Genomic DNA, 15533 nt, shown 5'->3' with positions numbered 1-15533 from the left:
ATAGAAAATCTGGGTTTTTGAGATTTTACCACTTCAAAAAGCTTCTCCTGGACATCTTCTCCCTAACTATGCACCATCTAGTCGAAAATCCAAAGTAGGATCAAATTTCGTAACACTGGCGGTGGAAAAAGTAAATGACGGTAATTGGAGATATACAGGACGAGATAAAAAAACTGCAACAAAGTCAAACGACATAATTTTTACATTTTTCTTTTAATTTGTCGGAAATAGCATCAAATTGCAACGGATTGGTGTGCGGAGAGTTTGGTGGCCATTGTTAGCTGGAAATGAAGCGAGGAACCTCCTTTGTAACCATTCTTGGGTGGCGCATGCTGAGTCCTGTTGGAATGTCCAAGATCTGCGGCCAAAATGTTTGCGTGCCCAAGGTCTTAATACGCACTCCAGAATATTTTCGCGATAATATTCGCCATTTATTCTGATGCAACGGTCGATTAATACACTTTCGGCCAAGCGAAGCAATTCTTTAGCTCTTTTGAGTCTATTTTCTTTCTGTTGCGGTGTTAGTTCTTGCACTTTTTGGAATTTCAATGGCTTTACCCCGAACTCATTTTACAATATTTGACGAATGGAATATTGCGAGCCATTTTTCGGCCACTGTGATGCGGCCGAATTATTTTTCGAAACATTTCTGCTGATGTTGCTATTTTCTACCGTCCACTTCCTTGACGTTAGACACGAGACACAAAAGATTTATTCACATTTAAATGCTGGACTGCTCAAACGATAGCCACTTGTGGTTTTCCAGCCAAATATAAAGAAATCACACTATCACGCTTGAATTCCGTCACGAATAATTTTTTTTCTGGAAAATTATGCTTTCGTACGCTTGTAAATAATATAATGAGCTTTCATTGGAATACTTTCAACAGCTGTCGGACGAGTGGCTCAGAAATGACAGCGGTCTGAAGTTGGTTGCAGTTTTTTCATCTCACCCTTGGTAAGCGTAAAATTCTAAGATGAGCTCTGTCCGATCGTCCGTCCGTTATAATCACGCTAGAATCAAAATGAATTGAGATAAGAAAAATGTTGCACAGATTAGTCTTTTTTCTGCAGGCAAAAAAAGTTCGAAGATGGGCTATATCGGTCCATGATGTCACGTAGCCTCCATATAAAGGTACCCCCTATTTTCGGTATTTTGATGATTTCAAACAAATTTTTCAATGGAATTGTCTGAAAATCCGCATAAGGTGTTATTTCTAAGTACTTTACCCTCTGGATTGTCTATAAAGCTCCACGATATCATATATCTCCCAATATTTGGTATTTTGATGATTTTAGCGACATTATTGACCGGAATTGTTTTATATTTCGTATTTGCAGTTCCCAAAGCGTACTACAGTCTATGACAGAAAATTGTCTATGAAGGTCCAAGTCTTCGTATAGCCACCAAATATCGGTACCTCCCTATAAGCGCTATTTTGACAATCTTCAGTACAATATTCACCGGATTTGTTTCAAATTTCTTATATGAATTCCCTGATAGGTACAACATCATGTGACATGAAATATATAGGTTCACGTTTTCATATAGCCACCATTTAACGGTACCTCCCTATATTCCTTATTTTGGTGATTTTAGCGACATTATTCACCGGCATTGTTTCATATTTCGTATTTGAAGTTGAAGGGGTGCTACAGTCTATGACCGAAAATTGCCTATGCAGGACATGGTCTTCGTATAGCCCCCTATATCCGTACCTCCCTATATTCCGTATTTTCATGCTATAAACGACATTATTCACCGGAATTGTTTCAAATTTCGTATTTGAGGTTCATTATGGGCACTGCAATGTGACAGAAAATTGGCTATGCAGGTCCAGGTCTTCGTGTAGCCTCCATATATCGATAGCACCCTATATTCAGTATTTTGATGATTTTTGGAATGTTATTCACCGGAATTGTTTCATATTTCGTATTTGCAGTTTTTAAAGGGTACTACAGCCTATGATGAAAAAGTATTTATATAGGACCACGTCTTCGTATAGCCCCCATATAACGATACCTCCCGATATTCCGTATTTTGATGATTTTATGGACATTATTTACCGGAATAGTATCAAATTTCGTACTGGGCACTACAGTTTATGACAGAAAATTGCCTATGCAGGTCCAGGGGTTGGATTCTTGTTCTACGAAAATATGAAAAATATTTCCTTCATAAAATTTTTCATTTAACATTTCTTCCCTTTAAAAGTTTTCATTTTACATTTTCAGAGAACAAGAATTGAGGCCTAGGTCTTCGTATAACCCCCATATAACGGTACCTCCCGTATTCGGTATTTTGATAATTTTAGACCATTATTCACCGGATTTTTTCAAGACTCGTATTTGAATTTTGTAATGGCTCATGAGAAAAGTTGCCTATGTGGCGACTTCCCACATTCGATATTTTTTATGATTTTAACAAAATTTTTAACAAATTTTATTTATTTATTTATTTATTTATTTTTTTTGAAAATTTTCAAATTTGTAACTTACTGATTTTTTACTTGTTTTTGCTTTTTTTGTTTTTTTTTTTCCTCTTAAAAATATCGTCCCTTATATCATAATAAAATTATTAAGAATTTGTTAAACAATGTCAACTTGCATAAAATCTACCCCTACCCATGTTATTTATTTATGACCCTCAGAAAATTTTAACACCAGGTTCCGTTAAAAAAAATAGTATATTTTTATACTTCCACAAATATTTACATAAATCCAATATTTATAGGCAGTTACAATTAAAGAATGCACCTTTTGTATATTTTTCTATTAACACACCGTTTAATTTGATAAAAAACGTACCTTTTTGCATTAATGAGGAAAAAACACCAGCAACAATTATTGAAAACAACAATTATTTAGGTGGTGTTGTTGTTGTGGACCTTTTCTGTGGCGGGGTTATCTTGGTTGTGTGACGTTTTGTTATTGTTTTGTTTTCTCAATATTATTTAATATTATATTGGCTTTTTTTAATTTATTGTATTTTCGTATTTTCAATATTGACATAATATCATTTCAAATCACATTAGTTTATAACACATTAAATGTTTTTCTTTAATTATATTTTTTGAAATCCACGTTAATTAGTTGAGCAAATATTAACACAAAAATTTATTTTCAACCCACTTTTTCCATAAACTAACATTTAAGAAAAAATAAATGCCACATTTATAAATCGAATTTATTTATTTTTTTCATTGAATATTTTTTAATAGTTAACACTTAACAATGATTTAACAAATTAACACTTCAACACAATGTGTAACACAAATCCAATGTGGATCAAAATTTCAAACTTTAAGTAGGCTATTTGTATTGATAATGTAAGTTTAACACTTGATTGTTCTTCTGCTTTTCGATTTTATTCACGCGTTTTTTAAAAAGAATAAACAAAACACTTTTTTTCTTTATTCATAGAAAATGAATAAATTTTAAATAATAAACTTTTTTCCTGTCATGTGCAGCGCGATTAAACGCTGATTAAGAACTGAATACGGGGCAATATTTTGAATCGATGAAAAAAGGAATTATTCTTTATTTCAATTGTTGTTTTGTTTGTAAAGCGTTTCGATGTATGAGTTTGATTTCTTTGGAGAGCAATGATGAGACCAATCACTCATTCGCTCTCACTCACGCATTGCCAAACACACACACACATACCCAAATTCTCTCTTTCTCTCTCGCGATGATATGAAGATTTACGTATGTCTCATGACTTGTCATTCCTATCGATCGACATGCTACCACAAATCCATTAGGAATCGTATTGAACTTCCAACGTGATCTTCTACAACAACTTTTCGATATTTGTTAACCGAGGAAGAGCCAAGCGCTCATGTATCCAAACAGCAACTCAATGCATGCCCCTCAGTTATCGGTAACAATAATTATTTACTCCTACAAGTGGTCATGTCGAATTAATACTCATTATGTTGATAACATGTTGTTTGATTAGAAAATACAGTCGAGGAGAATAAAATAGCAACAATATGTTCTTGATTATTAAAAAGGCAAAAAGGTCTTCAATAAAAGAGAATATCTTCTCATAGAAAAGTGAAGGGTTTTCTCATAGAAAAGTGAAAAATACTTCTCATAGAAGAGCCGAAGATCTTCTCTCAAAGCAAAGGCGAAGGTCTTCTCTTATATAAGAGCAGAAAGTCTACTCAGAGAAGAGTAGAAGGTCCTCTCTCATTAAAGAGCAGAAAGTCTTCTCAGAGAAGAATAGAAAGTCTTCTCAGAGAATAGTAGAAAGTCTTCTCAGAGAAGAATAGAAAGTCTTCTCAGAGAATAGTAGAAAGTCTTCTCAGAAGAGTAGAAAGTTTTCTCAGAGCAGAGTAAATGGTCTTGACAGAGAAGAGCCGAAGGTCTTCGCTCATAGAAAAACAGAAGGCCTTCGCTCATAGAAGAGCCGAAGGTCCACTCATAGAAGAGCCGAAGGTCTTCTCATAGAAGAGCCGAAGGTGTTCCCATAGAAGAGCCGAAAGTCTTCTCATACAAGAGCCGAAGGTCTTCTTCATAGAAGAGCCGAAGGTCTTCTTCTTAGAAGAGCAGAAGGTCTTCTTTCATAGAAGAGCTGGAGGTCTTCTTTCATAGAAGAGCTGGAGGTCTTCTTCGTAGAAGAGCTGGAGGTCTTCTTCGTAGAAGAGCTGGAGGTCTTCTTCGTAGAAGAGCTGGAGGTCTTCTTCGTAGAAGAGCTGGAGGTCTTCTTCGTAGAAGAGCTGGAGGTCTTCTTCGTAGAAGAGCTGGAGGTCTTCTTCGTAGAAGAGCTGGAGGTCTTCTTCGTAGAAGAGCTGGAGGTCTTCTTCGTAGAAGAGCTGGAGGTCTTCTTCGTAGAAGAGCTGGAGGTCTTCTTCGTAGAAGAGCTGGAGGTCTTCTTCGTAGAAGAGCTGGAGGTCTTCTTCGTAGAAGAGCTGGAGGTCTTCTTCGTAGAAGAGCTGGAGGTCTTCTTCGTAGAAGAGCTGGAGGTCTTCTTCGTAGAAGAGCTGGAGGTCTTCTTCGTAGAAGAGCTGGAGGTCTTCTTCGTAGAAGAGCTGGAGGTCTTCTTCGTAGAAGAGCTGGAGGTCTTCTTCGTAGAAGAGCTGGAGGTCTTCTTCGTAGAAGAGCTGGAGGTCTTCTTCGTAGAAGAGCTGGAGGTCTTCTTCGTAGAAGAGCTGGAGGTCTTCTTCGTAGAAGAGCTGGAGGTCTTCTTCGTAGAAGAGCTGGAGGTCTTCTTCGTAGAAGAGCTGGAGGTCTTCTTCGTAGAAGAGCTGGAGGTCTTCTTCGTAGAAGAGCTGGAGGTCTTCTTCGTAGAAGAGCTGGAGGTCTTCTTCGTAGAAGAGCTGGAGGTCTTCTTCGTAGAAGAGCTGGAGGTCTTCTTCGTAGAAGAGCTGGAGGTCTTCTTCGTAGAAGAGCTGGAGGTCTTCTTCGTAGAAGAGCTGGAGGTCTTCTTCGTAGAAGAGCTGGAGGTCTTCTTCGTAGAAGAGCTGGAGGTCTTCTTCGTAGAAGAGCTGGAGGTCTTCTTCATAGAAGAGCTGGAGGTCTTCTTCATAGAAGAGCTGGAGGTCTTCTTCATAGAAGAGCTGCAGGAGGTCTTCTTTCATAGAAGAGCTGGAGGTCTTCTTTCATAGAAGAGCTGGAGGTCTTCTTTCATAGAAGAGCTGGAGGTCTTCTTTCATAGAAGAGCTGGAGGTCTTCTTTCATAGAAGAGCTGGAGGTCTTCTTTCATAGAAGAGCTGGAGGTCTTCTTTCATAGAAGAGCTGGAGGTCTTCTTTCATAGAAGAGCTGGAGGTCTTCTTTCATAGAAGAGCTGGAGGTCTTCTTTCATAGAAGAGCTGGAGGTCTTCTTTCATAGAAGAGCTGGAGGTCTTCTTTCATAGAAGAGCTGGAGGTCTTCTTCGTAGAAGAGCTGGAGGTCTTCTTCATAGAGAACTGGAGGTCTTCTTCGTAGAAGAGCTGGAGGTCTTCTTCATAGAGAACTGGAGGTCTTCTTAAAAGAAGAGCCGGATATCTTCTCCTGGAAGAGCCAAAGGTCTTCTCCTAGAAGAGCCGAAAATCATCTCCTGGAAGAGCTCGTAGAAGAGCCAAAGGTCTTCTCATAAAAGAATCGAATTTCTTCTCATAGAGAGCCGAAGGTATTCTCTAGAAGAGTCGAAGGTTCTCTCATAGAAGAAACGAAGGTCTTCTCATAGAAGAACCAAAGGTGTTCCCCTAGAAGAGCCGAAGGTGTTCCCTTAAAAGAGCCGAAGATCTTCTTCATAGAAGAGCCGAAGGCCTTCTTCATAGAAGAGCCGAAGATCTTCTTCATAGGAGAACCGAAGGTCCTCTCATAGAGTAGCAAATGGTCCTCTCATAGAGTAGCAAATGGTCTTCTCACAGAGGAGCAAAAGGTCTTCGTATAGAGGAGCAAAAGGTCCTCTCATAGAAGAGCAAAAGGTCCTCTCATAGAGGAGCAAAAAGGTCCTCTTATAGAGGAGCAAAAGGTCGTCTCATAGAAGAGCAAAAAGGTCCCCTCATAGAATAGCATAAAGGTCCTCTTATAGAGGAGCAAAAAGGTCCCCTCATAGAGGAGCAAATGGTCCTCTCACAGAGGAGCAGAAGGTCCTCTCACGGAGGAGCAAAAGGTCCTCTCACGGAGGAGCAAAAGGTCCTCTCACGGAGGAGCAAAAGGTCCTCTCACAGAGGAGCAAAAGGTCCTCTCATAGAGGAGCAAAAGGTCCTCTCATAGAGAAGGCCAAATTGGTACTCTCAAAGAAGGCCAAATTGATCTTCTCAGTCCTAATTGGTCACCTCATAGAAGTCACCTCTTTTAATAGAACGCTAAAAACTTATTCTCCTAGAAAGCCAAACCAGAGCGAATGATCATCTCACAGAGGAGGAGCCCTTCCCTTCTTATGCCAATATTCACTTCAAAGAGAAAAGGGTATTCTCTTCAAAGATCCAATTGGTCCAATAGGACTTCATACAGAATCCAACAAATTATTTTCACCAAAGGCCAAAAGTTTTCCAATATGTCTTCGACAGTACGGAAGTATCGGCAGCGGTATTTTTCAATGCTACCAGCTTGAACACAGCTGTCTATTTAAGCATATGTATTATATGTTCATTCAATTGCAAACTCTCTCACCCAGTCGAAGGTCCCACAAAATATGATAACAGAACCACAAATTCGATTCGACTCCTACCGATTACTAAACTCTCCAGTACCAACAACAAAAGCAACAAAATAAATTTTCTTATCACTTCGAGAAATATGAACAGCGAACACACATGGCTACGTGTATGAGCACTTTCGCTCTTCATTTGCTACGTTGACGCCGCAGTTCTTGTTGCTGTTGTTGTTGATATTTAATTTCTTTGTGTATTTCTCAGATACTTTGCCGCCGAACTCGTTCGCTCGCTTGCCCGCTCTCTTTGTTTTTGTTATGAGTTAATGATGTTTTTGTTGCTGTTGTTGTTATTTTGTTGACAGAAATGCATTTTAATGAAATGCATTTTTTAGTTTTTTGTTTTTGTTTTTACTCTTCGTCTTGGGTGCAGTCAATAGTTGTTATTTAGCCACCTCAGCACCTATTGTTGTTATTGTTAACACTTTGTTTTGTTGCAGCGATGACACTCCGCTGTCATTGTTGTCTCGCATCAGCTGGGTGGGTATATGGTGCCGTTCATTGTTTGCACTGCGTACGACCCACCAACCGACCGCTTGGCTCTGCTTTGTTGTTATCATCGGGGCCAACAAGTAACCGAAAGATAAATAAATGCTTGGTTTATCGTATCGAAAAGATATTTTGTTGTGTTTTTTTTTTGGTTTACTATAGTCTTTGTGGTAATGCCGTAGGCGCTTGGAGGTGCTAAATCGATATCGAAGATACATAGTATGGGTATTTAATATGTGTATTACATATTAACCCTTAATTGACCTAGAAACTAGGTGAAAATCCGCAATTCAATAAATAGTGCTTAACCAACAGTACCCAGCAATAGGATAATCATATTTAAGTTTATGAATTCGAGAATAGTATTTTTATATCGAAAAAATTTGTTATACCCTCAGCCAACACGTGCCTCATCGATATAACTTTTTTATACCCTACGTCATTTGGAGTCGATTTAGAGATGGAGTCGATCACGATAACTATCGAAGGGAGTATCATCGTAATATTGTTATCAAACTTAGATCGAGTTCGGATGTGGGCAATATCGGTCCACTCCTTTTGGTACCTCCCCCAAATAAAATATTTTACTCCATCAAGTACCTCCCCCATAAAGTCCGATTGTCCTCGTAATAGTCCGATTGTCCTCAAATTACTCACTTCACAATATTTTTATTAATCCAAGGTCTGGTGTAAAGATGGAATATATCGGTCCACTCCTTCTGGTACCTCCCCCACAAAAGGTCGAAATTTTCAAAATATATATTTTCTGCACAGAAAGAAAAAGTATAATCCGATTTGGCTCTAATTTAGTTAATTCTAATATTTGCGTCAATGCTAGGTCAGGTGTGAAAATGGACAATATCGGTCCACTCCAACAAGTACTTCCCCCACAAATGTCCAAAATTTTGAATAATTATAACTCTCATAAAATGCGATGTAAGAGTCCGATTGTCTTCAATATTTGTATTAACCCAAGGTCTGGTGTGAAGATGGAATATATCGGTCCACATCTTCTGGTACCTCCCCCACAAAAGGTCGAAATTTTCAAAAAAATATATTTTCTGCACAGAAAGAGAAACGATAATCCAATTTTGTTCTAACTATGCAATCCCTAATATTTACATCAGTGTTTGGCCAGGTGCGAAAATGGAAATTATCGGTTGACTCCCTCAAGTACCTCCCCACAAAGGGTCAAAATTTTGAATAATTACAACTCTTATAAAATGTGATTTAACCATCCGATTATCCTCAAATTTTACACATCCCAATATTTGTATTAACCCAAGGTCTGGTATAGGGTGGAATACATCGGTCCACTTCTTCTGGTACTTCCCCCACAAAAGGTCGAAATTTTCCAAAAAAAATTCTGCACAGAACGAGAAAGGATAATCCGATTCTGCTCCAACTGTGCAAACCCTAATATTTGCGTCAGTGCTAGGTCTAGTTCGAAAATAGGCAATATCGGTTCACTCCATCAACTATCTCTCCCACAGAGAGTCAACATTTTGAATAATCACAACTCTTATAAAATGTGATGTAAGAGCCCGAATGTCTTCAAATTTCACATATCCCAATATTTGTATTAACCCAAGGTCTGGTATAGGGTGGAATACATCGGTCCACTTCTTCTGGTACTTCCCCCACAAAAGGTCGAAATTTTCCAAAAAAAATTCTGCACAGAACGAGAAAGGATAATCCGATTTTGCTCCAACTGTGCAAACCCTAATATTTGCGTCAGTGCTAGGTCTAGTTCGAAAATAGGCAATATCGGTTCACTCCATCAACTACCTCTCCCACAGAGGGTCAACATTTTGAATAATCACAACTCTTATAAAATGTGATGTAGGAGCCCGAATGTCTTCAAATTTCACATATCCCAATATGTTTATAAACCCAAGATCTGGTGTTAAGATGGTATATATAGGTCCACACTTTCAAGTACCTCCCCCACAAAAATTTTGAATACCCATTAAGCTCATAAAACGCGAAATTAACATCCGATTTAATTTAGACTTGGCTCATTTGAATATTTCTATCAAGGCAAAATCTATTTTAAAAACGGTAGAGATTCGACCATTCCTTCTGGTACCTCCCCCACAAAGGGTCAAAGTTTTGTATAACCAAAACGTTTATAAAATCCGAAATAAGCATCAGATTCTCTTTATATTTCACACATCCCGTTATTTCTACTAACACAAGCTCTGTTGCGAATCTGGTATATATCGGCCCTCTCCTTCTGGTACCTCCTCCACAAAGGCTCGAATATCTATGAAGCTCATAAAATGCTAAATTAACATCAAATTCTATTCCAGACATGGCACATATCAATATTTCCATCAATACAAGATCTGTAAAAAGATGGTAGAGTTTGAACCATTTCTTTTGCTACCTGCCCAAAAAAGGGTTTAAGATTTTGAAAAACAAAATGCTCAAAGAAAGCGAATGAAGCATCCAAATCCATACATCCATCTATTCAGCCATCAATCTCCTCAAACACAAGATCTGTTATGAAGATATTTGCCCCTTCTGGTACCTCACCCACAAAGGGATACAATTTCCAATATTTATATCTGTCATAACTTGCGAAACAAGTCGGCGATTCTTTACAACTTGCTATATCTAAATATTTCTCTTAACCAGAAATCTGATATTATGAACTATCAGAGCAATAAACGTGGATTTTTTAAAGAATATTTTTCAATGACCAAAAGAGCAATAAACGTGGATTTTTTAAAGAATATTTTTCAAGGACTATCAAAGCAATAAACGTGGATTTTTTAAAGAATATTTTTCAAGGACTATCAAAGCAATAAACGTGGATTTTTTAAAGAATATTTTTCAAGGACTATCAAAGCAATAAACGTGGATTTTTTAAAGAATATTTTTCAAGGACTATCAAAGCAATAAACGTGGATTTTTTAAAGAATATTTTTCAAGGACTATCAAAGCAATAAACGTGGATTTTTTAAAGAATATTTTTCAAGGACTATCAAAGCAATAAACGTGGATTTTTTAAAGAATATTTTTCATGGACTATCAAAGCAATAAACATGGATTTTTTAAAGAATATTTTTCAAGGACTATCAAAGCAATAAACGTGGATTTTTTAAAGAATATTTTTCATGGACTATCAAAGCAATAAACATGGATTTTTTAAAGAATATTTTTCAAGGACTATCAAAGCAATAAACGTGGATTTTTTAAAGAATATTTTTCAAGGACTATCAAAGCAATAAACGTGGATTTTTTAAAGAATATTTTTGAAGGACTATCAGAGCAATAAACGTGGATTTTTTAAAGAATATTTTTCAAGGACTATCAAAGCAATAAACGTGGATTTTTTAAAGAATATTTTTGAAGGACTATCAGAGCAATAAACGTGGATTTTTTAAAGAATATTTTTCCAAGGACCAAAAGAGGATTATCAGACTAATAAACATGGATTTTTTAAAGAATATTTTTCCAAAGACCAAAAGAGGATTATCAGACTAATAAACATGGATTTTTTAAAGAATATTTTTCCAAGGACCAAAAGAGGATTATCAGACTAATAAACATGGATTTTTTAAAGAATATTTTTCCAAGGACCAAAAGAGGATTATCAGACTAATAAACATGAAACATAAATATAAATATTTTTCAAGGACTATCAGAGCAATAAACATGGATTTTTTAAAGAATATTTTTCAAGGACTATCAGAGCAATAAACTCGATTTTTTTCAAGAATATTTTTTCAAGGACAATAAGTCTAATAAACTCGAATTTTTTTAAGAATATTTTTCCAAGGACCAAAAGAGCCATAAACCTGGATTTTTAAATTATATTTTTTAAAGGATTATCAGACTAATAAACACGTTTTTTAAGAACATTTTTCGAAGACTATCAGATTAATAAACGGCGATTTCATTCAATTTTCAACTTTTATTTAGTACTACTAACCGACTATCTGACTTATTTTCAATTGTTTTTCGTTTGTGATCTGATGGTTAATATTTTACTTAGAATTTGGTATCTACGACGTATCTTTATTCGTACCTACATACATTCATGCATTTAGTTGTCTGCTCTGTGAATGGTTGTCAACCTCTCTATCTGCCTCTCTGCCAAAATTTACTGACACTTTAGTATATGGCATCCATACAGTGTATATATTCTTGTGATATCAGTGATTGTAGTCAAATGAAGGTTCATCGCAGTTCATCAATATGTTTTCATATTTTTTTTTTTTGAGCTACATGCACACATGTGTTTGTGGGTCTTATCATCATAGATTCGATAGAATTGGCAGAGCACTCTGCTGGTGGTCATCAGTGGTGAAATATTAAATTGACTGATAGTTCCTATCTACAGCATATGGTGGGAACCAAAAAAGTAATAGTACATTTACACTGTACTGGATTTTGTAAATCTAGTAGGATGTCAAAAATTGATGTATCGAATAAATCATCATAAGCGCTATTTAAAATATGCCAAAAACGGTTGTAATTAAAAGACGAAAGTTCATATACCTGTCGGACTGATTTCGTGGATTAAAAATATATAAGTATATTTTTAATTAATTTTTAATTTTTTACTCATGGTTAGATATAGTTAACTATTTTGAAAATTTGTATTAGACATTTTTTCATTGAAAAATAAATAAATTAATAATAAATAAAAAAAATCTGCTTGCAATAACCCACTGAACACTTTTCCCAAATAATTTCCATAAAAATTTCGGGTTTTTAATTTAATTATTGAAATTATATTATATATGTCTTTAAAATGATAAATCTGAATTTAATCTCAAAATCACAATCCCTTCCATGACTACCCTCGCAGTCCAAGATGGTCATCTGGGCGACACATATTCACCGAATTTATTACTCCGACGTTATTGAACATAAATAAATGTGCGCAACAAATTAATCTAATTTAATTGAATTATTCAATATATAAATGTCATTTCGCTTGTTTTTTCTATTTCAATTAATTCTTGATTTGATTTCGCTATTTCTTGGCAATTGAAGTTTCATTCTCAGTGCCTGCACTGAACTTTGAACGAATAGCATGCCACTAGGACAAGATTTGTCTTTATGGTTATTTTATTGGGTTATTTTTAGAAGTAGACACTTCGTAGTGATTTAAACAGTTAAAACTAGATTATGATGAGAACTAGGGGGGAGGAGGTTCTGAGATGATTAATTTATTTTTAGAACTAGTGATAATTATATAACCAATTACAATAAGGATAATTTTACATGATATTTCTGGTTAGGTTTTAATTAAATAAAAGTGAAAAATACAGACCGTTTTAAAAATAAGTTTTAAAACATTTCAAGAGATGTCTTCTGCATATTCAGACTCATTAATACTAACTTCTGGCCACTTTGGTTTAATACCAATCCTGGATGTAATACTAAACACTAAACAAGTACTGAAACATTTTTACGAGTAAGCATTCTTCTATCTGTCAGAAACTCAATATTTTTAATAACTTCGACTTCAGCTTTGGAGCCTTGCTTAAACATTTGAAATATTTTAAATTGCCATGTTATGTGAGACTTCCTTAAACTTTCATTTCAACAGGAGGAAATGGACAAATCGTTTGATTTTTCTGACAAATGGTTCATATTCTAATACTCTGATGAAGTTCGATGGTAAACATATTAATTATTAAGTTAGCAAAATATAAACCTAAAATATTGAAAGGTGTCGGAATGGCTCCTGAATCTCTTGAAAACATTTTTTTGTTGTTACAATATAGTCAGGCTTAATCCCATTATTGTTGTTTTTTTTATAAAACCAACGTTTGTTTATTTGTGGAGAAAGATGGTAATGTTTACCAGGGGTGAAGGCAAGGGAATACCTAGGTTTCGGAAGGACCCACCAGTCCTCATCAGTTCCCTTGTCTTTGGTCTAGGATATTCTCCCCAGAAGTTATTTTAAATGACTCCTTTTGTCAATATTGGATGTAGTTTGAAGATGCAACATATTGGTCCACTCTTTTCGATGCCTTTACCATAAATTAAATATCATATTATTTGCATTAATCTTAGGTCACCTGAAAATAGAAAATATCAATCCGCTCCTTCTGTTCCCTCTCCTGAAAATAATAAAAAATTCTGAGTTCCATATAAAATTATTTCAAAATTGAAAAACATATACCCCATTTTCAGAATTACAAATTTTTAAAATATTTTTGAATGATGGATTTTTTTTTAAATTTTTATTTTTTGTTTTCAAATTTTCCCGGCTATGCATAAATTGTAGATTTGGAAAATATATTTTAATTACTTTCCGGCTACAAAATTCACAAATTTTTTAAAGTTTGTTACTGTATGTTTTCTCTTTTCAATTTTTTATATTTTTTTTTGAACCCTCTCCAAAATTGTGTATTTTTAAAGAATAGTTCTGGAATACCCAAGCTAAAAACGTAGATTTTTTTTAACTACTACTTTACTTCGTCAGCGAAAAATCCACCTAAACATTTTTGATTCGTTCCAACATTACGTGATAGGTCTTTTTAGTACTCAAAATCTTCCATTTAAAGTTTATCGAGGAGGATATTAGTAAAACAATTGCAGAATGGACCGACATCCAGTTTTTTCTGTGCGAAACTATTTCAACGTCTCTATATGTCGTAAGCCTCTAGAAATCAACAATGACCTCAAAATCACATTCCAGGATTCTTTCCCCTCCCAATACCAAATTTAGTAACATTTAGTGCATACATCCAAAACAATCTAAATTTCTCCATCCTAGACACCAACAGTCATACAAAATTTGTACCACTTAATAGTTTTCGAACAATTATAGAGCGCATTTTCAAAACCAGCACCAGATACCAACAGAGAACAGAATATCAAATTTCGGGATTCCTACTATATATGTACATTCACTCAATACCAAATTTAGTAACATTTAGTACTTTTTGTATAAGTCTAGTTCCTATTTCTATCGCAATAGAAAATTTCACGGTTTAAGCTCTATTCCCTCACCCAATACCAAATTTAGATAAATTTAACGATTGAACATTTGCCAAACCACCACCAGATCTCAATCCTCTCAATCTCAATAAAATTTCAGAATTGTAGCTTAATTCCTTCAAGTATGCAATTACAATTACATTTTCAAACCAACGCTAAATCTCAACCTCAAATACCAACAGTTATCGCAATACAAGATTTCACGGTTTTAGATCTATCCCTTCAACCAAGACAACATTTAGTACTTTTCGTACAATTATATTATAAATTTTGGAAACCCCCGCTACATATCCAGGCTACACATAAAAAGCGACCCTAATACTAAATTTCAGATTTCAAGCTCTATATGTTCAACCAATATCAAATTGTACCAAAGATCTTAATATTCGTGATTCCAGCCCTATCCCATAACCCAATACCAAATTTAGTACCATTTTGTAATTTTTGGTACAAATATAGGATTCATTTCCAAACCACCGTCAAATCTCGAACAAAGATACCACCACTAACCAAAATATCAAATTTCAGAATTTTATCTCTAGCTCTCCACCCATAGCCAAGAATAGTATCTACCATTCAGTACTTTGCGTACAATTTTATTACAGATTTCCGAAACTACCTACATCTATCAAGGCTTTACATCAAAAGCGACCCTTATACCAAATTTAGTACTTTTCGTGCACACATTTCCAAAACTACCATTACATTTCAATTCATGATACCAACAGAGAAACCAATGTCAAATTTAAGGATTCCAGCCCTATCCCTTCCACCAATACCTATTTTAGTACAATTTAAAACTTAGTACCACTTAATACTTTTCGTACAATTATAATACAAACTTTCCGAACCACCTCTATATGTCAAGGCTATATATGAACAACGACTTCAATGCCAAATTTCAGTGATCTATCACTCTCTGTTCA

At 35.4% G+C, this 15533-nt stretch overlaps 1 protein-coding gene across 1 annotated transcript in view; it reads right to left on the bottom strand.

Annotated features, from left to right (window-relative positions):
- Window positions 1-3503, bottom strand: part of LOC101893430 (monocarboxylate transporter 12) — a 59193-nt gene extending 55690 nt beyond the window's left edge. The window contains exon 1 of the mRNA XM_059121805.1: window positions 2809-3503. The gene's annotated coding sequence lies outside the window, so the exon portion shown is untranslated. The remainder of the gene's footprint in view (window positions 1-2808) is intronic.
- Window positions 3504-15533: the final 12030 nt, after the last annotated feature.

This window comes from Musca domestica, unplaced genomic scaffold (genome assembly GCF_030504385.1).
Source record: "Musca domestica strain aabys unplaced genomic scaffold, Musca_domestica.polishedcontigs.V.1.1 2, whole genome shotgun sequence".
In the NCBI taxonomy this organism is placed as follows: domain Eukaryota; kingdom Metazoa; phylum Arthropoda; class Insecta; order Diptera; family Muscidae; genus Musca; species Musca domestica.
Note: the sequence above shows the minus strand (reverse complement) of the source record. Positions and strands in the feature narration are given on the sequence as shown.